We start from the raw sequence: 21,487 nt of genomic DNA, 5'->3' as shown, positions 1-21,487 counted from the left end.
GCCGTGATAAGCCGATGGGTATCTGGGTAAAAGAAGTAGCTACAATGAAAGGACAGTCGATTATTTCAATGAAAACTCTACGTTAATATCCTAGCTCAGATTAAATTAACTAAAGCTCTACGGATCTTTTTCAGCAAGAGACAAACCATGGGTGATGGAGAACATTTATTGGCTGCTTGTGAACCTACGGTTAGTCTCCCCACAGTATCCTCAAGTCTTTCTTTGATTTGCATAAACTTGTTATATAGTCAAATTTAACAAGAAGTGATTTGAAATACATGGTGATGACGGCATACAATGCTGAAATCTTGTACAAGTGGATCGCCGTGGCTCGCGATCCTTCCGTGTCATACAGATACAGCAGACGAGAAAATTCTATAATGACGAGAAAAATAATAATATCCTCCTTATTATTTATTAAGCTTTATTCGAAAATCTCCTTGAAAGATTATCTCAAGTACTTGTGAATCCGTACTCGTACGTTATATCACATAGAGCATGTTGCTTTATCGATCCGTCTACAATGAGATACTTCATATAACAATATGTATATACAATATACTATATATCTCTAGGAATTCTGGCGTATCAAAAATAACTTAAGTTCAATGTACAGACTTGTGTGTTGTGAACGTTGATTGCTGAATGCTTTCCGTCTGGTCATATGAAATTCATACAACGAAACTACTCTTAAAGACGCGCAAAGAGGGATCAACTGAAAGTTCATAACAAGTTTAAATGATCCTTTATAATGTCACTTCCTTCCAAAAGACAGTTCAATTCTGACTCCATAGAATAATTATGCAATAAAGGAGTTGGAGGTTTCTATAAGCCAATATATATGCGCATGGTATAAATGTGATGTATACAAAAAGGGGGCCCGCTGCGCTACATGGAAAAACAATTTCTCTACAAGCACGGTCGGCACGTTTTCCCTGTAAACTGAAGACATTTTGAAAATACTGCTGATTCTTTTTAAAGCACATAGCTTTGCGCTAGAACAAATAACTAAACATCGATTCAAATACGTGAATGAAGATTTTTGAGATCATTCTAATAAATAGAGATAAGTGCCTCACCGTTCTGCTTGGCCTTTGCCATGGCAAACAAACTCTGTCGACCGTATCAGGATAGTGCTTTAGGCTCTCACTAACAAGCTAAGTAAACAATCTGAAGTTTTTCATACATTTGCAGTAATCTTCCTTGAAATAATGGCCAAGAAATGTTTTCGTCCAGCTTCTGAACTCCATGATTACATAAGAGATCAAATGGAAGTTTATGAGATCCTCAATAAGTATTACTCGCTATAAATTTAGGAAGATAAACTGTGATGATATATAAATCAAAAACAGTTAACCATTGGCGTCAACACGTTTCTTCGACGCTATGTCGGGCGGCTTTTCCTCCTTGTAAGCCCTAGTTACATTGATCAGTAATAGACACAGTGATTTATTTGTATCATAGAGTGATACTATACTTTTTTTTAATAGAAATATTTAAAAAATGGAAAAGCGTAATGAAAACGGTGTTAGCGATTGTCACAGTATAGAAACAAAAGAAAAATGGAAAACTGTCGAAAAATGCCGTTCTTGTTGTAGGCTAAGACCTATCTGTGGGCCAAAAAATGTTCGCTAATAAGGCGAATAATTTTACAGTACGGAGTGTCATTGATTGTCATATAAATATTGTTAAACGGTGGATAAATAAAACATTATTTAAAGGTATCTACATAATTGAAATACATATACATATACATATACCATTTCTATTCGCTTTGTCAATCACTGCTAGATGAAAAAGAATAGAACGAAATACGAGATTTAAGTTCCATAAGGATATACGTAATACTCACACATAGATAAGACGGACACTTCGCAGTAATTATATGTGGGTTTCTTAATGCTCAGTTGACCTACTACTTATCAGTAAGACGATAGGGTTCAGTAGATCGGTAATCGCCGGAATCTTACTTTATTTCGTTCAGTGTCCTGTAAAAAACAACGTTTTTCTTTGGAGGCCAAGATTGATCAACTAATAAGAGCGCACATTTCGGATAGAGCTAGCAAGATACCAACAAGGAAGACAGACTAATTATTACAAGGTGGGTATACGTACGTGTCTGCAGAACCCAGTGATCAGTGCGGTAACGCTGTTTTTCTAAGATGATAAAGCATGCAATAGTTAAATTCAGTAGTGGCGTATCTTTGTTTGCATATTAGTCATTACGACCATACTTGTTTTTACTTCTGCTTTGACAGCAACTGCCTTTGGGCTAAAAGTCAGCGTCTTTTAATGACGTAGTTCTTCAAGTACCGCAGCCGGCTCTGTCTAATAACTTTCGAACGAAACTGTTTTAATAAAAGAGGCATTTGCAGTGTAAAGAGAGCATAGATCTTGTTCTTATTAAGTTTCAACGAATCGAGCAGGGGAAAAGGTTATTACTACTGGACAGGTACGGAGTCAGCCACGGACATAAGTATATATGTACCAGCTGCTTAATGGAACCACTCACTGAATAGAAAAGACAGCAAAGGAGTTCTTACATATGGACCTCAAATCTTCAATCAATTACATAGAACCAGGCATAGGAAAGCAATATTTATATTTTACAATAGTGCATCACCCGATGTCTTGCATGGGAGACATTGCTCTGAAGGGGGTATCCGGCCATTGGTAAATCGTAAAACCTTGATTCAAAATAGAGTAAAACCTACCAAAAATAAGTGTGAACTGACTAACTATGTGCTCTTATAGTAAGTTTTTTTTTTATTATTACTGTCCACTCTGCCTAAATAAGCCATTAGTGGTTCCTCATACCAAATTATCTTAAAGAAGACTTTATCGACTCATCAAAATTGGCATAAACGTTTTTACCTAGGCAGGCGGTAATCCAACATGTGCATACAAAGCCAAGCACTTATTCTTCAACTTATCTAACAAAATAGTTTGAAAAATATAGACCAAAAAATGCTTCAGGTCCAGACCCGAATAGAAGGAGATTGTCGTTTTTGCCGACATTCCGAGTTTGCTATTATGTGAAGTTTCCTTAAAATCAAAATACTCGGAAGTTCTTAAAGTTCGTCTTTAGGTTTACCTGTTTAAATGAGCAATTTCAGGATTGTTTCCCTTACCTTCAACCATATTAAGCTTGAGTAGTAAAAAAAAGTCTTTAGGTTGGGTACGTGTTTTGGGAAACATAAAAAATTCGGCCAGATTCAATTTAGCTTTGAATTGAGTGAAAGGTGTGAGGAAGTTGTGTAGTGCCCCATGAAAGGCACTACAAGATTATCTGGGAACAATGTGTCTTACCTCATAATCTTTCTGCGATTTAAGCAAAACGTTCGATACCGTCAATCACTAGCCTTACTAGATAAACTTTTCGGAAGTAGTAAAGGAGTTAGAGATCCGCAAGTTTATACTTCGAAGACGCGGTTCGCTCACCGAGGTAAGTTGTGGTGTTCTACGAGATACGATATGTATAATGGCATGGCACCCCACTTTTCATTTATTCCGGAAAGCGTTTTATGTATGCGTTCTTGAAAATGTGTACCACCCAAAGCGGCGTCTTCGATCCCGTAGAATTTCAATATTTCTAGGCGATTATTATATTTGGGAGTCTGTGAATCATTTTATTACGTTGTCGCTGACATTTTGAACGGTAAACGTGTCAACTGCGGTTATCATAAGAAAGTTGTTTGTTTTTTCCGAAACAAACACCATTTTCATTCAGATTTAATTGAATTTGTAACCATAACGATGTACAAATATCGTGTTAGTGAACACGCGAATAGAGTTAGCTTTACTAATGGCACAGTTATTTTCATTCAAAGTAAGCCTAAGACCACGATCTTTAAAAATGCACAGTAGGAGGCTATTTTAAACAAGATTAAGTGGGCAAAATTATATAGACATTCATTTGTTAAGGTACATTCAGCTACTTGTCAGATTGGCTACTGCTGCTATGAGCTGATACTAACAGAAAAACAAAACGAATGAGGGCTACTCATTGAAAATGACTGCAAATATGATCTGTACATTAGAATTATATATTCCCTACTATAAATATGATATATAGATCTCATCTTAAAGCCTCCTAAAGAAACACACCGTAAAACTGGTTAATACGGCTTTAAGAAATGGTCCTACGGTTTAGCTACCGTTGGATTTTAGATGTATATAGAGTACATCTGTCCTGCGCGGCTAGTCTATTATGTGGCAAAACCAATGCACGTGCCAGAGCTATCCACTCCCATCCGTCGAGATGCAAAGAGACAGACACAGATTCTCAATAAACCACCAAAAAGGACTCAACTTCTACAATACATTACCTAGGGGTTTTACAGAATGAATCACCCGACCCGTTTTCCGCAGTAGATAAGTAATCACTGTACACAAGCAAGCTATTTGAGACATAGAACGCACAAACTCTAGAACTATGATTATATCTTCTAGTGAATCCATCGCTCTTTATGGTTTGGCTTGGCCTGAAGACCACGGGCCATGAGCAGCGTTCGTAGACCGATAGATTGACGGTAAACCTTCTTATCCACTTTTCCAGTTTTAAAAGGCCAATTTAGAACAAATATCTTGTTCAATCAAAGATGGTGGAGATTCATACTAAGTGAAGCGTGAGGACACTGTATGTCGTGTAGTCTATAAATAGGTATTATAAATTAGTGTGTATAAATAAAATGTAATCGCAGTGAGAGTTCTTAGATTCATCGTGAGCAGTAGATAAATTTACGTACTGAAAGTACGTAGTACGTAACTGAAAAGTGCACTGATCTCACAATTAATCATGAAGAAAATCATTATAGGTGTATAATATTATACATAATATATTAAAATCATTATTTAAATCCTAGTAAACATGACTTTTGCCTGTGTCTGTAGGATAACAAGTTTCTATTAAGGACGTTAAAAAACTGACAGAGTTACTTGTTTACGCTTTTTTGTGCATTTTACTAAAATAATGTGCCATCAATCTTTCACGTTAACGCTGGCCAGTTCTGCTTTCATAAATCGGACCAAATAGACCGCTGTGCATATACTTTTCGATATGCAAGATTCCCTAGGACGAAGGGATGATACCTACAGATAATATCGCTTAAGCTAGCTCGCGGTGCGATGACAAGGCCAGCAAACTAAACAGCAGCTCCATATAGCAGCTAGATTGACTAAAGCCTGGATAAATAAGGAAGCAGTAAGATGGATCAAGCGAAATACAAACTACCCGCCTCCTCTCTCGACATCATCACCCACTAGGTAGCGCTGCAGCATGATCGATTAACCCTAACAAGTCACCGTGGCCCGAGCCTGGTGAAGGACTTCAATGATGATAAGCCGCTTATTATCTGCCTCGACTGATCGCCTTCCCAAGCCTTTAAATATCTACTCTGGTTGTCAAAATGCGCTATGCTCCGCTAATGCTGAAATCGTCTTTGGACCTTTCTTGCTCAAAAGATACTTAACTTGTTGTAACACTTTTTGCAGGTGAAGCAGTTGCAATAAACTCAAGCTGGCATCTGACCTTAATGTTAGTTTTCAAAAAATACATTGAGCCATTAATCCTTCTTCTTAACGCGATTCGCTGAATTCCCCTTAGAGTTCAATAGCGCGATCACACCAGTCGATTTTTTGCCATCACTAACAAAGAACGTTTGATTATAGCCGCTGCGGACGAACTGTTGCACGTTACGCCCTTGTTGGGTTCTTTACATGCTTTCTAGTAAGGCATTTACTTTGCACGTAATTGGCTAGTTCACCCTTGGATACCATAAGTTGAAGCGGCCGGGCCCTTCTAAGCTCAAGTCAGAGACAAATACAAAGCTGAGATCGAAAAGAAAGAGCGGGAGCAGTGCGCGCTAAGCGTGTCATACATATTACGAAGACGACGACGACGGACAGTTTCTTTTAGTTTCATTTGTTCATGCCTATCGAGGCATGGCACTGCCACAAGGGCTTTCGCTTGGTACTCCCCCTCTCTCACACGGCCGCTGCTACATTTGTCCTTCTTTTCTTTGTCTAGCGCGGTCTGTTGCCACTTCGCAGCGCGGTCTGTTTTGATCTGTTGCCACTTTAACTTGGGTACCGCAGCGTCCGTTCGTGATGCATATGCTTCATGCGTACTAATATGTAATTTATATTACGTTTCTGCAGACTCGCTTGCGGCACTTCGAACCGCCATCCACTTCTGTTGCAGGAGAAAAAATGCTTCAGATAATGGGGCTCCGTCTTTTTATTGGCCATAAGAAATTGCATGTTACACAACGTTGCGCTGTAGCTGGTACGCTCCATTTTGTGTTCTTCCACTACCGCGGCTGATCCCTAACGCCAGACTGGATTTCACAATGCACATTCGCTCTCTTGACATCACCCCACTAAAGATGAATCATGGAAAGAAGAACGCCCAAGTGCCGCAAGCTGGAAGCTAGAAGAGTCTGTCAGGGAGAAAAAGTATCAACAACTATTAAACATACACACAAACAAACAGATTAGCCGTGTCGCTTGAACCGGCAACAACGTTCGATGTCTTTCTTTTAGGATTTGGACTGAAACCAATAGCTGAAGAAATCGATGGCTTTGTGCAAGCGCTGATCGATGTTTCCGCGCTTCAAATTGTGTTCGACTTCAGCCGTTGACACGCAAGAAAGCAACAGTACATTTCCTCCCATATAAAGGCAAGGTACTTCGAGGAAGATTTTGGATAAGTCTGTTTTGCTGATGAAACAAGAAAGGAACAAAGTGAATAGAGGCGCATGTTGAAATCGGTAAGTGTTCAACCTGATCTTTCAAAGAGTTGGGTTCTTTTCCTATAATTTCCGACGATTATTTTAGCTTCGTTTTAAGGTAAGACGATGTTATGTAAAAAAACGGCGAAACAAGATTACCGAAGATGTCCTCTAGCTCAGACTTTCAAATGGAGCATGATCCATTCATATTGTTAAACGAGTTTACAAAACGAAGCAATCGTTGTACAGCGATATAGCCCCTATACTTTGGGGCTAATTGATAGGGTTCGTTACCTATAGAAACACAACTTGGTTTGTGAATAAATGCTCTAATGTGATCTTTCTCATAGCTTGCCAATTATGTCACGAGCTCGAACAAATCTCACTTGTGTATGCCCTAACTCACGATCGAGAATATATTGTCAAGCACTTTAAAGGCCCTTCACGGTTCCCCATCGCCGTCTCACCCCAATCATATCTTCAGTATCCTTTTTGAAGACAGCTATAAAGAACTTCTTCCCATAGAAGAGAGCACTTGCATATGACGTTGAATTAAAGCAAACCTATATAACACCGATACTTAAATCATCATTCTGCTGCCACGAAGGCATCAGAGGCTGCGAAAACTTCTATCGTAATAAACATAAACGTCCAGTGAATACAATCTAGGAATTGCCCTAAGTTGACTAATGAACGGCAATTCGTTGGCTTTTTGCTATATGATGCCTGCGTTGCCCACGACGCTCCGACATTACGCATGAATTGTGACTGCGTCTTCTCCGACTTAGGTCATCTATCCCTTAGCTCATCTTCTGCCTATCCGTTGCCTTTTAGGCCAATGTTGTTTGTGTGCGAGGCGGACAACATCACCTTAAACAGCCTAAGTAGGAGCTCTACTTGTGTAATCTATAGAAATAACGAGACATTATAAGATGACGGAGCAAATGCAATGGGTTGCGAAACCTACTATGTTTTCAATTAGTAATGCCGCTAGCACAGAATCACTTGTTCAGTGCACTACTTACTCTAATCAACGATAAACATAGCGTTATTTGGCGTCCATTTATAACCAGCTACAAATGGTGCTGAAAGCAACAACGGAACCTTAGGATGTGAGAGCGGCGTCGGCTAAAATCAATGTTAAATAAATATTAAAGGACGAAGATCGCTTACACTGAGAGCACCACAAACACTGATACCGGACGGTAAGAAAAAAATCAAGAAAGGTCTCCAACGGAAGCGCGAACCCGGTTTGATACTCGGCTCAGGTGTGATACGAATCGCAAATAGCTTGACAGCTCAGAATAACTTTCCAAAAACAAACCATATAGTTTTTATGATCCGAACTTGGAGATTTGCTATACGATCTATAACCCGGCCTGACGCTTTAGATTTAAGATTGGGTCGAAGTAAATTTTGCTTCACAGCATTGTCATCTGTCATCGTATCACCCATCTGCCTAGACTGCCCAGTCTGTTTAGGTATGCGGGACTACTTCGGCACTGCCGTATGTGGGGACTTGCCTAGGCATCCGGTTGGGTGCCGTCATATATATGTATATAAGGTTGAACCGGGAAGAAGACGGCTAGTCTGCGAACAAAGTTGTTATGGCGCTCGATCCTGCTGCTGTTCGAGGCGCCGCGTCTCACAGCAAAAAGTCCTTAATCTCATTTAAGCCACGCATGCCGATCGTCGTGTGGAAACTCCCAGACACATCCATTAAAAGTCGACTTCCGCCAACGTTGTGGATGCTTCTGTTCATGAGGGCACAGATTGAGGCTGTGGTAGCAGTCAGCTTTATCTACATAACGGCAGTTAAGAACCCACTCAGATCTCGGTAAAAACAGCGCAGAAAATATGTGACATCATCCTCGTTATCATCATTATTGTATACTTAGGAATAGAGTGATTGCGGACATAAACTATATAATTTTAATTATTTTCAAGATAATCATGACGTTTTTTTGAAGTAAGGAAAATAAAACATTTCAACTAGAAGAACAAATGAAGGAAAAATTAATTAAAGATTCCTATCGGCAATTGTCTTGCAAACACACTTCTAGGCAGATTCTCAATCAATATCTTACACTACATTATGCGTACGTTTCTGGCATAGGTCACGCCGACGATAATCTAACGGTAAGCGTACCGCGCTTGCGTGAATTCTAGACTGTCACTAACAGGTAATGATCCAAGATGGAGTACTTTTTCAGCTCGATTCGAACTCGAATGGGGTCCCAACAAGAAATGCTAAGCGTCGAAATTAAAATAGCATCACCTCGTATATAAAACCATAGATAGACATGCCAATCTACATATTACTTGGGTATTAGTGCGGTCGAATTCGTATTTGGATTATTTCCCCTGACGGAATGAGCTCGTTCATTGACTGTTCAACTTAATTCGAATCCCATCAATACGAATTATATATATATATATATATATATACGTGTATATTCAACTCGTACGATGATTGAGGTCCATGCGTTTCTTCTTGTTCTCGCTGTTTTCCCGATCTGTATTGATTCAACTTTGACGCTTTTTGTATACGCTCCCCTATTGCCAAAGCTAGTCTCCATAGTACGGCAGTCCCCTGTTTGTCATTTCTTAACTGATACACGACAAACGTGCAGCGGCCATCTCGACGATGCGTGGAAACGTTCCAGCTATATACCGTCGCTTGTCTTCTATCCTGTTTCCCACAGCGATATCTCTCCTCTGTGCATGTGTTGTACGTCGCATGCATAGCGATCGTCGTTCTGCTGTCCGGGACAGCAGCAGCTAGGGGTTGTCGTTCGATGCAGAGCGATCAAGCGTCTATTCGCAAGCTATATAAATCGGCAAAACGCTAGGCAACGCAGTCCCCTTTTGTTGTGTGCACGCGCGCGTGAATTTGGCTATCTTGCATGCGTATGGCGCCGACGACGGTAGCTCGTAGAGTCCTCTCTCCTTTCTCAAAACTGCCATACGTCCGTTGTTGATGCTCTCGCCGCCGAGGGCGCATGATATCGATCTAAGTGTATTGCAGCGGCAGATCGAGCATCAACAGCAGGAATAGCTATAGCTACTGCTGTCTTCGTGGTTGCCGACGCTTGCTGTTACTGCTGCGACTACTGCAGCAGCCTGGTCAGACAACAGCAAGCCAGACAGCTGCTGATCCCTCTCTGGGGCATGATCCATCACAACGCATCACCCTGCAGGCCCTTCCGGTCTCGGATGGTAACGGCCGTGGCGGAAAATGAAACGCCGGCGATGGATATAGATTCAGGCCGAGGAAAAAATAAGAACACGATGTTCATAGCCACGAGGGCCTCGACCGGGCCGCTGTTCCCCACATACTCCCTACGTTTTTTCCCACTAATCCTATCTGCATCGCCTCAGCGTACTACTAGAACTGCTCCCGTTGCTAGTGATGCTATTCTGTAATGATGGTATCATAACGAATATGTATGAATTTCGTTGCCGGTCTAGGTGCTGCTGATATTCCTGAAAGACAAAGGGTTTTCTTACAACATGTAATTTTGCCGTGAGCGTACATACGCGAAACGTCATGATTTTTATCTATTAAGTGATGTATTGAGCTGCTTTTGCTATATATATATATATATATATATAACAGCGCAAAATTGGACTCTGCTGATGCTGCTAGGTGAACTGCATTAAAGCGTTTAGTTATGCGATACATTATTAGAAACTCAAGTTGTTTTGAAAAAAATTCAAGCCTGAACCGGAAATAGAGTTTAGTACTCTATACATGTAACTTATTGACCTAATTGAATTTATTATTATGTTACCGGGCGTTTATCGTTCCTTGCTGCGTTTTGTTAAAATTCAAATCCATCGCCGCGTTTTTGTGCCATCGGTAGATGAATATAATTCGGGTCTGGTATGGCTACTCCTTAATATCGTGACAATTCTTGTGCTGTCGTTACGTTCCGCATAAACCAGTCACCTACAGTCCTATCCCCCTGCGCAGCCCTCGTATGCCCAAATGTACTATGTACAGTCTCTGCGTACTTCGCCTGCTGCCATGCTACGGCAGGGTATGAGGGGACTGTCTGGTTTCGGCCCGAGTCTGGGAAGCAGTAACGGCGGTGATCTGTTTTCTGCTTCGGTGCATAAATGTTCCAAGGAACAGTGCTGCGGATTTCTCGCTGTCACGGCGCCGGCTGAGGTGCCACAGGGAAACCCTATTGCTTTTGAGAAGGCAGACACCTTTGTTTTGCGTAACCCCGAATATCAGACGAGATTAGGTGCCTCTGCGCAACTGGACAGCGGACGAATGAGCGCCAGCATACGGTCTTGCAATAACGCAACCTGTCGTTATGACACGAAATGACCAACCACTTATTGGCGCTATGCCATGCCGGCTTTACGCATTTGTACAGAATAGTTTTCGGCGGTGCATGCAGGACACGTTCGTATAGCTAAGGGCTCGTTCAGGTTGATCAACAGGTCGATACAGGTATCAAGGTAATATCTCAGTAAGCAATAGACGGATATAGACGACATGGTGTATATATCGGGAATACGGCGATAAATAAAATTATTTACATAGAATGATTGTCCTCAAGTAAATGTTAAAAGTCGGTGGCGTATCATTAGGGAAGCCGGGGAAGTTTATAATCTAGTTTATTATACTCTTAACCACATTACACATGTTCACACGGACACAGGCATGGTCGGAAGTATGCGAAGCGCGATGCGAGTTTGCAGAACCTCCATTTTAACTAATAGTCTATAAAATGATTTTATCAATTTATAACAACGATTCCGTCCTCGAGTTTACCCATTTCGATGGTATAGAAAGCAAGATAACATTATGTTTGCACCACACCTTACGGACACGGAACTTAGGGTGAAGCTTGTTAATATGTTCACAATGACAATATTTTTGTTCGTAACGAGGGAACGAGGTGCAATATCGAAGGAAGCTTGCTCGGCAAATCACTGGATCTGTCTCAACTTGATTTCGACAGACTCTTCGAAAACCTAACCTGCGAGCCGCTGCTGCCAACCTCTGAATCTATACCAATCGGCCGGTTTTGAAAGCACATAAAATCTGTTCTAGGACATCTGGGGGGCGAACGAGAATAGATTGGCGAACCAATATAGCTTTTAGGTTTTTCATTAAAATGGATCGGTCCATGCCAATCGGCCTGGGGCCCTGCTAGCAGTAGGTGCGCATGAATCTGTAGAGCGACAATGACAGCTGACTTTAGCACGGAAGCAATACCAGCTATTGTCAAGTTGTACCAAGCGAGTCGAATATGTGACAAGAATAAACACACGTTAGCGGTCTAAGGCGGATGGTCTTAGAACACTGCTCGCCGAGACGCGTATCGATATGCTTTGACTTGCAGGACATTTTCTCACACAATGCAAATGGTTTATTCACGAAAGTACACGATTATTTCATATTACCATGGCGTCTTAATATGTATACTAAATTGAAAGACTCGGTGTTCCTATCGCCACGTTCCGATACAGCATACGCTAATTCAGCGCGCTTACTGCTGGTCGTTCCTTGATGTGAAGCGGACGAACAAAAAACATATGGAATTTCGAATTATATGGAGATCTAATGATCCCATATGCCGTTTTTAACTAAATGTTTTTGGCTTGTCACACAATTTGATTCTATAACGAATTACTACTAGTAAACGGTAAAGCCATAGTAATCCTGATACGAGTTACGTCGAATAAATCGAGCAACATTAGAGTAGAAGACGTTGATCTGGTTGTCGAAATACTTCTAGGATTATAATAGAATCTCTCTGGAAGCTACTAGCAAACGATGCTACAATGGCCATAAGCTGTAAGCTTTCTTCTGTTCTAATACCTACTATGTAGCATGCTTCAATGGTAAAAATGAAGAAAAGTAAAAACTAGACGGTTTGTCGCTGGCGAGATTACTATTTTGATTGTGGTTTTTATGATAATGACGTCATGGATAGCTGGCGTGTTTTTTAACATCATGCACAATCGGTAAAGCTCCTTTACATAAAACTTAACTAAATAAAGCGTTCTCTTGTAACCTATATGCTCAAACGGCACCTTTTCAGAGCCCTAATTTACCGAACAGACAGAGTCCTGAAGGAGAACTATTATAAAAGCGGCTAACCTCCCCGTCGTACCTTTTCTAAATCATCATCATTCACTATCGCCGGTTTTTATTTTTCAAAATCAACAGACAAAAAAATAAGAGCTGCTTTAAAATTGAATTTACCAAATGATTCCCGCTGGTATCTGACATCTCACTTTCGTCGTTCAAAATTTTACTTAGCTACGGAAATGAACAAGTAAAGAAGTTATCTTTTTTTGCGAATTTAACATCTTCACGTTAATTACGCTGTTGCTATCACCAACCGACAAAATAGCGGGTTGTCAATCCGACAAATTATAAATGTCTAAACGTTTGCCGTTGCAGACTTGTGCGACCCCTATGCTGTAAGCAAGCGTGTGAACTTGACCATTACTTATAAGATCTTGCGCCAGCTTTATAGTTAGTAGATAGGTATTGGCTTAGTAAACATTAATGAGATAATTTTTCTATAATATGCAAATGTGATTTGTGCAGGTTATCTAACACCTGATAGTGCTGCACCTCGTTACATTGTTACGTTTGCTCTTTCGAATTATTCTATGAAGTCATGATCTGGTGAGGTTTGCTACGAAGCTACTATTGAATAATTTATTTTCCATATTTTTAGCCGATCCTCCTGAGATACCGAGATCGGTCAGGCAGCCCACCATGGCACCACTGCTCATCTAATCCTCTGTTTAACATGTTTCGTTTCCATGCTATGATACTAGGAAAAAGATGGAACGCTATCAATACTCATAAAATTCAATAAAATTATGCTACCATAGACAAGCGTTATTGTGATTACCTATATTTGCCTAGTTCTGCTTGGCGCTACCTTGAACAGCTCCTATTGTGACTCTTATTTCGGGCAGGATTCGGGCGTCCCACAGCCACTGTTGCAATATGTCAGCATCTACAACCTCAGCCCATAACGGTTGTGGAACACAGCTGGTAGTCTTCTATTCGGCATTGGTAAATCTGTAGCTCCTGAGTTTAGCATGTTGACTGAACGATGAGCCATTGGTGTCATTCGTGAATTTAAAAAAGACAACGGATGCTGTTGTAGAATACTGAAACAAGACGGACGTTTTTTTCGTCTTGGGGACCCTGCAGATCGTAGTCGGCTGCAATGAACGCTAACGGAAGCTTCTTACACATGCCATGGTTAGGTGGGGAAACGGCAATACGAGGCAGTTCTACGTAGATGATTCTGTTCTCTTATCTATTCAAAGGCAGCTGCCTGTGAGGCGTTTGCAGGTGTCTTGATTCACAGCTCTGTCCAACTTGCAATGTTCGGCTCTTCTACAGATAGCCTCCTTCGCGCAGCATCCTCGATCGTTACCGTTCTCCTCAGCTTCTATCGACTCGCGCTTCGAACTTCGTTGTGATGATTCTGCGTTAACCAGCAACAGAAGCAGGTGCTACCCATGATGCTGCTGCTCTCCTATGCCGGTCGACAGCTGCCCTTGAGAGCGTTGCAGTCATTGGAAGAAAGGCGAGCCAACGAAATTTTTTCATTCACATTGCAAATCTTACTTCACAACAGCTGCTCGTCAGTCGCCTGTTACGCCATCTAAATTAGTATCTCTTTAATCTTTCTTCAATTTCTTAAATCAATAAAATATTCTCCTCAATGATTATCGCAGCTTCTGGCGGTAGTTTTTATGATTTGTTCAGCCACAATGATAATGTCGCAAGTTGCACAATTAGCAGTTACTAAATGTTTCACATTTAACTTATAATGTGTATCTATAATAAAAAAAAAAAAAAGGTGCAATCTTTAGTACAGAATTTTTAGTGCAACTGTACACAAGTACAAACTAAGTTGCGTTAGCTTACCATCAAAGGGTGAAGGCAGCTTGGCAGACGAGCTTCCCTTGCAGGGCGACCGTTTCATCTTGCAAATGCAATAAAAGAAGGCTATAGTCGCGTGTGCTTAATAATGAATCCTTTTTTGTCCTCGTAACTAATAACTAATAAAACTGAATCAGCCAGTGCTAGCATATTTGAACGAAACTGCTCTATACTCATGTGCTGATCATGGCCATAATGAGGCTAGTGGAGACCATGTTTGATGCAACACGTGCGTAATCATATATCAAATGTCGACTCCCTGTGCACTCTACGAACCGACAGTGTACCTTGGTAGCTTCCAACAAATTACAAAGGACAAAAACAAAAATGGATAGATAGGTAGATACATAGATACGAGATACAACCAGGCAATGAACTGCTTTCCAGCAGGCAGCAATCCTCGTTCGTCCAGTCACGGCAAACATGACAAGTGTCATTTCCCGCTTCCAGGAACGATAGGATAAGGGCAAGGAGCGAGAAGTTCGAGATTTTCGTCGCTTACGTCGGTTCTCCGCTCACTCGCAAAGCTATCTCCTTTCGAGGCAGAAACGAGCATACGCAGCAGCATCGATAGTACTACTGTAGCTACAGCACATTGGGGTTCTCCCGGAGACATGGAGATAAGACAAAAGGGAGGAAAAGGAACAAAATCAGGTCGCCGTCGGATGATAACAGGGTGATAACATCTTTTGTTAGCGCCGTGCATCGCGCCAGCTAGGTCTATGTATTTCAACATTGGTCATGTACTGTTGTGCAGTCTAGTTGTACAAGATGTGTGAGGGCATGACGGGGTCACCACCCGGGACGAAGAGAACAAAGGGTACGAGGAAGGAAGAGTGCGAAAGCGAAAACGAGGGGATTGTGGCGAGTAGTTTGATACGGCTGCCGGTATTAACAACGGCGCATCGTTGTTCTCGTTCCGTCACTTCGTATTCGTTGGCACAGAGATCCGCGTCGTCGGTGGCATTTGATGCCTAGACGGAGCTTCTTACCACGTACATGTTAGGGAAGGGTGTCCGTTCGTCCTATTCTGTCTATCCGTCCATGTTCGTCAGACAGCTCTCTTATCCACGGAATACCCCCTGTGATCCTAGTTGAGCTTGTTTGGACCAGAGGAACTCGGATTTGAGCCTACGGGTGCAAGGAGGAAAAGAAGAAAATAAGTAGAGCTGCCAGGGTTACTTGTCTCACCTCCTGTCATAGATAAAGTTCTCGCCATGAACACGGCCGTATCAGGATACTCGGCATACTATTATATTGTATAGCATCCCGAGATGCCATCCCATGACGCGCTCTTTCAACACCGTCTGTCTCCTGTCTGCTGTCTTTGTGTGCCCACATCGCCCTATCTCTCCTCGCCTCAATATTGTCTGTTTCTACCCTTCGTCTTCTGTTGCGGGGGTGATGTGTACGCTCGACTTTATGATGGTGGCCTTCGTGACTCTTCGCCGCCGTTCGACATACGCGAAAAACGAACAAGAATTAGCCGAACAGGGAAGGAGCAAATGCGAAACAAACTGAAGCAAACTTGGCAGCGCAAACGGCGAATATCGTAGACAACATTAACGACAACACGATAGACGATGACGACGGCACCTATCTGAGCAGAGTGACTTTCTCACGAGCTGGAGAAGGCTTCATTTGAAAGTGCTAGGTGTGCGTGTACATGCTACCGCATGTACACTACCCGAAACCAGTTTTCAGCCGGGATAACTACTGACCATTGAGCTAACAGGAGGATTCATGCTTAGATGTTTGTAGTGGCTAGTGCGTAACCTACAACGTGAGCTCTATTCGTATTAGATTTGGTGTGTGATAAATGGCGTCGGACGGAAAAGCGGCGTCGGTTTATTTCGAGGGGATGGAATTGTTATGGAGGAGAAACTATTGTCGGGAACCATCACTGGTAAGGAGACTCACAAGCTAAATATTAGCTTGGCGGACCTGGGCGACTACAACAGAATGGTTAGCAAAAGGGGCGGCAGTTTATAAGCTACTGGAAGCAACAGCAGTAGTGTCACTAACAGTGGTTAGCTTCGGTAAAGCAGCCGACAGACGGTGGTGAGGTAGATTGCAGAGCGGCAATCAATATGAGTACAGGACAGGCAAAGGAGGGTCGTAGGATAGCCCAAGAGATTATGCTGCCACTTGTGGTAGTGGCAATAACTGGCTGGGCAGAACAGGACGTTACGATCAGCGTCGAGGAGCACGAAATGCTCGACTACGAATGGGATCTTCTCAAGCGTCTTTACATATTCAGCTAGGCTAACTGGCTAACTGTTGTAAACAGTAACAGAAACCCTCGTTACTATCGGCCGAACAGCGGGAGCTAAGAGATAGCTTCGAACAGATTAGTCCAAGGCAGGCCAACATAATGGTCCTCTGAAGTATAATAGTGTAGACTAGCTGTTGTTATATACATATATATGCGCTGCGGACGATACGTTGTGTATAGACGCACACGGTACAGAGTCTCTACAGTTTTACAGCAGTTATTTAACCCCTCCACACGGTCCTTCAATTAAACTATACTTGATCTTGTGACGCAGCAAACGGAACACGCAAAAATAAAACGAAACTCCTACGAAAAACGTGAACCGAACGTAATGAGCAGTAGTGAGAAAACGAGAGCATACACTGGTCTGACACTTTTGGCAGTCTGACACAGACAGAGCTGGTTAGACTGCCAAAAGCAACAACAACAATAGCGCCCATCATGATGGAGATAGCTCGCGGATTTCGCCGATCCACTACAGCATTGGAACCCGATAATCGAATGCAGAGTTTAGAAGCCAGCCGAGAGTGAGGTCGCCCCCTCAGGTACTACGCCCTCTTAACCTTAACAGTGTGTTATTGTGTAGGATTGCTTAGGGCGCAGGGTATTCTAAGCATGCGTACTAGACAGCGTCCAACGCACGCACTCGGCCTGTGAACGTTCGGCGCTGGATGTGTGCCAAAGGACACGAAACAGAGGAGGGGTCATGCTGCCATCGGAGCAGCATTGGTAGCTGACTACTGAAAAATCGAATGTTGTTCGCGCCACTTTGTCGCAGTACGAGAACGTGAATGGGTAGAAGGTTCGAATAAATGATTCTGGTTCTAGAGAGAGGTAAAGTTGACTACTAATATGAGTTGATTTTCGTCCAAGGGCGACAGGATGGAGCAGGGACAGAGCAAGTATTGTCTTAGTATCGGTGTTTCACTTGATCGTTGAGCTGCTTTGCGTCGAAAGAGCATCGCTCACGACGGAGCAAACATGTTAGGTCTCATAGACGAAGCGTTGCGGTTTTGGTGCTGTCTTGCACCTGCATCGCATTCCGATGCTTATGCGAGAACAGTGAAGAAAATTGGAAAGAACTGACTGTTTGGGCTTAGGACGCTGCGCTGACGGTCACACAGAGAATTGAACCTATAGACTCTAATAGGAACGTTGTCTAATGGAGGCTGTAAAGTAGTAAACGGGAATCCGATAATGGCTGCCGGTTATAAAGTGCGACACCGTTGGAATGCGAACAGAAAACGGTATTTGTTAATATTACTGTCTTCTTCCCCGCTTTCCTTTCCCATCTCTCTCTTTTCCTTTCAACATTAAACGGATGCACGATTCTGTGTTTGATGATGTACGTGCGTATGTGTGAACGAGCGCTTTAATGAACTAAGCATTTTTGTCGATAAATACATTAGTCCCGTCACGATTCAATTTTCTATACGATAACGCAAGAGTCCACCCATTAAACGTAACAACGCAGTTTAACTTAAGCCTATTACCGATCTGAATACTGTTGCGTTTTACCTGTACAAACATGCAGGGAATACAAAGTACCGATGTTCAAAAGAGTCACGCTTTTAGAAGACCATAACAGATTGAAGGAGATCTACTGCGTGAAACTGAAGAATATTTTATAGAATCATGTAGCTAATCTCAGGCCAGCGATTGGAACAAGGACATTTAGCAAACGAAAGTTTGATAATGATGATTGATAAAGAAAACCATCTTCGAATCTTATAGAATAGAGTAAAATTCGACCGGACAGGTACGTTTGTTAAAGGCAAGTTTAATAGCGAAAAAATTTCCATCACTCGATATAATGTGATGCGTCTGTGTATGTCCGCGTAGGCCGTTTACGCGAGTTAGGATTTAGCCTTATTAGTGTATTGCACTTGGCCACTATCATTTATGTGCCATCTAAAATGCCTGAGACAATAAAGTGTGTTTGCCTTATACTGTGTTGTAATGGAGGAAGGAAAGGAGTTTATGACAGTGTACGATGCAAGCCAACAGTTGGTAAGAACAGGTACGCCGATAAAGAGAAGCAGGCTCGCAGATAGAAAGCATCTATACCGGCAAAAGAACATCATATCTCCTACTGGAGGCTTATGCTTTTTAACTATGAACCTACTTTCGAACTTATTTACGGTAGACCTCTGAGATAGAATCACTAGTAGTTCTCATCGTTCCGTGCATGCAAAGAGGCTTCTGCCTTGCGGCGAAAAGCGCAAATTGAATCCGTCACAGGCTGTAGTAAAGCACACTTGAACAGTAACACTTAATTCTTAATGGTATCTCTGTCCCATAAAAAGTAGCATGTGATAAGAGGTCAAAATGCCTTTGAAGATTCGGATGAACTGGATGTAGAGGCGGAATGTACAAACGGCAAAAACTAAAGGCTTGGAGTACCGAACAGCGCGAAGACACTTTAAGACCACTTGATTACCTAATAAATATCAAACAAATGTAGGGCCCTTTCTCTAAAATAGGCTACTCGAATGCTGGAAAACATTGGACGAGCTTCTCTAACACATTCCCCAAGAAATGTTCGGCTCTTCCTTTTCCGTTGGTACCTGTGTATATGGCCAAGTCGAGGTAAATTTGGGAATGACATATGTAGGCGGATATACGTTTCTCGAAGGCTGTCTGCTGCATTTTGTCAATAATGCGTATGTAAGATATTTAATTCGGCGTAGAAATAGGCAGACACCAGGGCGAGGACTAAATTACTGAGGTAAAGAGTCTTCATGCGACGTAGTTAGAGTCGATCTTTATTACCAGCGAAACACGATAGGAACTAAAAATTGTCTTGCCTATGTGGATTTCTTTATAGAGGTTAATTAATTACGTAACACAAAAAACAATTTCCTGGCGCAGTTCACCATGGCTTATTACCTTGCAGCTGTTCCCATCCGCGCATAGCCTAATACAATACTAGATAGGACGCTAAAGAGCATTTTCAGAAAAGTTGAGAAAATCAAACGATAATTGTGCCAGCCTATTTCTCCGCAGTGGTGGATCCTCCAAATGAAAAGGTGAGTAACTAACAGACGCTGATTTTCCTTCGGCATTTGTTTACCACCTACATTTACATAAGGTGCTTAGGTAAATATACTTCTAGAATAAGTAAACACCCTATCACATATGCAAATTAAAAACGAACTCCCAAACATGAATTTCGATGTCCTGCAAAATTGACAATGTGTCTATATATTTGTGACATATGCGTCTATCTGGGTTCATAATTCTATGATTATTTTATATAGATAACTATCGTAGAGTAAGAAATACCTGTCTTAGCAAAATTCGTACCGGCCGGACGTTTATCGGCATATATCTATCGAAGATGGACAGCTTTTGCATGTTAATATGAATATATTTACTACCAGTGTTTACTTCTCTGAGTCACAACTTATACGACCATTCTAAAAAGTTTAGACACTTTCACTTACGAACATTACGCAGCATGCAATAACACTGCTCTAATTTGAGCATAGCTATTGTCGTGACAGTGAACCTAGGGGAGCGCTTTGGGACCACTTCAATATTAGAAAGCCTTAATTTGCATTTGTGGGTCGGGTTTATATTAGGCCTTCTTGTCTACTACTCGCTAGCCAGCGATGGGAAACTAAAGCAACGTAGCTCCCCGTTGTTACCTTAGTCCTGCAGAGACAGTTATTTCGTCTGCTTTTTCCATAGCGGCATATCAAGGACGTTGCACACTTGTTCGAGTGATTACTTTGGGATTCGTGGTCGTTGGCAGCTAAGTGACCCAGTGTCTATGTGCTGGCTACATCGAAAACACACGCAGCCTTTGAGTGGACGGCCAACCATTGGTCAGGTTGAGAGCATGATGGGATAAAGTCAAGAATCAGGGACATACCTACAAAGCAAGCTTCCGATGGCAGGTCGTCTTTGATTTGCCACCCCTTCTATGCTCCTTTTTCCATTGTTCATCAGTTTGTTAAGGAAAGATCAGATAATCAAACCAAGCAGATTTCCGAGATGTTCTTCACATGACTGTTGTACAAGGAACGAAATACAGTCACAGCAACAGCAGCAGGCCAGTTAGAGATCGAACGTCATGTCATTTTGTCGCTCGTGGGGTCGTCGATTGCTGTGGTCTTCAAATAGTCTTGCCGGCTTTTATTGTCGAAATTAAGGCAAAGACTCAAAACAGTGGTTAAGGCAACTATGTGATTCGTTCGTGGCTCACCTCGGTTAGAGGTTCAGATCAACAAAAGTTTTTTCAGTTTGATGAGTGTTACCTCCAAATTCAAAATGCAGCCATTTGTAGTAACAAATGATCTAGTTATGAAAGTGCTGCTTCGAAATATGTGAGGCTCGGAAGCTTTTAAATTGCAAGATTTTCGCCATCTTGTAAATTTCTGACTAAAAGATCTTGACTTTTTTGTGTCTCGCACCATCGAACACTTCAAGCTATGTAATACTTTGAATTGTAAAAAGGCACGTCGTTTCCTGTGAAGGTATGAAATGGTTCATTTTTATTATAGGTAGGGTTGACAGATGGGTGCAGATACGTGC

General features: G+C 41.9%; 1 long non-coding RNA gene across 1 annotated transcript; it reads left to right on the top strand.

Annotated features, from left to right (window-relative positions):
* The first annotated feature begins 6,056 nt into the window (after positions 1–6,056).
* LOC147758945 (uncharacterized) lies at positions 6,057–14,464 on the top strand. The gene is made up of 2 exons (XR_015319754.1): positions 6,057–6,770; positions 14,128–14,464. It is a non-coding gene; the product is annotated as an uncharacterized LOC147758945 (long non-coding RNA).
* Positions 14,465–21,487: the final 7,023 nt, after the last annotated feature.

Source organism: Varroa destructor, unplaced genomic scaffold (assembly GCF_002443255.2).
Source record: "Varroa destructor unplaced genomic scaffold, Vdes_3.0 BEIS01000001.1, whole genome shotgun sequence".
Lineage (NCBI taxonomy): Eukaryota > Metazoa > Arthropoda > Arachnida > Mesostigmata > Varroidae > Varroa > Varroa destructor.
This window is presented reverse-complemented; position numbering and strand designations above follow the sequence as displayed.